General features: G+C 34.2%; 1 non-coding gene across 1 annotated transcript; it reads right to left on the bottom strand.

Moving 5' to 3' along the window:
- Positions 1-602: 602 nt before the first annotated feature.
- On the bottom strand, positions 603-674 carry TRNAC-GCA (transfer RNA cysteine (anticodon GCA)). Its single transcript has one exon. It is a non-coding gene; the product is annotated as a tRNA-Cys (tRNA).
- Positions 675-1,688: the final 1,014 nt, after the last annotated feature.

Below are 1,688 nucleotides of genomic sequence, written 5' to 3'. Positions count from 1 at the left end.
TGGATTTTTTCTGGCAAGTGCCTTCAGATTCCGTTGTACCCTTTTTTTTCCCCATCAGTGTAATTACCCAGCTGTTGTCTACTTTAGATACCTTTCAAGACTTATGCGTGTGCAGGAAACTTTCATTTGAATCTTATGCTGTCATGTATTTTTTCATTCTGTGAAATCATATAAGAAGTTCATGTAGTGATAGCCATTTTGATGACAAATGTTGAACTGTTGGATATTAGTAGTTCATTATTATCAAGGCTTATAATCTTATAATTTCAACTACGACAAATCTTAGCATGATGTAGTTTGTACTTCAATTATGATTATTGGTAGACATAAAATCCATGTAAAACAAGGCGAATTTGTACTGTTAAAACTTATGATATACTTTAACAGTGTTTCCTTGTAATTGCGGGTCTCATTAGTTTTGATTTTGACCTAGCCTATTTATCATGTGATGGTTGATCGGCTGTCATTGTTGATGAACGACGGTAGTTAGAGGTGACTGGGCAGTTTGGTGTAACATTAAGCGACTATGAGATAAACGTCACTTGGGAAAGACCCTGTATTTTGCCGTAGGATATGATACTTGAGGGAAAATAGTATTATTGAGGGGGCGCCTGGGATTGAACCGGGGACCTCTCGATCTGCAGTCGAATGCTCTACCACTGAGCTACACCCCCTATAATATTGCCGTTCAACATTTGTGTATCAGTGTTTATTACAGTAGAGGTAGTGGGAATATATTTGTGTGTCCATTAAAATATGCTGACAAAAAAGTGAAATAGCTTATGAGGCTAGAACACTCTCAATATCAGCACAATTATTACCATTAGAAGATGGTGATTAAGAAGAAATGGCAAATTAACTGGAGGGAAAGCAATCTTAACAATAAATTAAGAGAAATAAAAGAAACTGTAGACCCGTGGCCATCATCCTATCAGAATTGCCGCAAGTTTTCAGTAATGTTGACACGGCTGAGAATTGGTCACACTAAACTGACACATGGTTACCTGATGAGTAACCCCCATGCCCCTGTATTTATGTGCGAAATATGTAATGTACAAATCACAGTAAAGCATATTTTGAAGGTATGTCCAAAATATAGAATCCAAAAAGACATTTTATTTAGAAGATATTCCTTTAAAGATATACTGTCAGAAAATGACAAATTTTCACTTTTTAATATTTTAAAATTCCTTAAATTTAATCATTTATACGATAAAATATAAGATTCATAGAATAATTTATATATTCCTAATTAACTTAATTAGTTCTTAGATTAACATATGCCGCTAGTTTTAATTAGATTGTTAGAGAATTTAAATAGCTTGTCTAATCCTTCGGGCCAGCCCTAGGAGAGTTAATATTGACTCAGTGGTCTGGTTAAACTAACGTTAAAAAAAAAAGCTTATCAATTAACACTTGATAAAAGGAGGTTTGAATCCTAGAGGAAATTACTGGACAGGCAGGAACTGTATTTGATACCATAGCATTATGAAACTTGTTAATTCCTTCACCCCAGTTTAGCACTACGTCCGTTCGCCATCATCGGTCCTTAGGTCCTCTTCGCATGTGCCTTCGCATAGAGAACGTGTTGGAAAGAGAGAGAAATCAGATAATTACCCCAAAGATACTGAGTTGAAATATATATATATATATATATATATATATATATATATATATATATATATATA

This window comes from Macrobrachium rosenbergii, chromosome 27 (assembly GCF_040412425.1).
Source record: "Macrobrachium rosenbergii isolate ZJJX-2024 chromosome 27, ASM4041242v1, whole genome shotgun sequence".
Classification (NCBI taxonomy): Eukaryota; Metazoa; Arthropoda; class Malacostraca; order Decapoda; family Palaemonidae; genus Macrobrachium; species Macrobrachium rosenbergii.
Note: the sequence above shows the minus strand (reverse complement) of the source record. Positions and strands in the feature narration are given on the sequence as shown.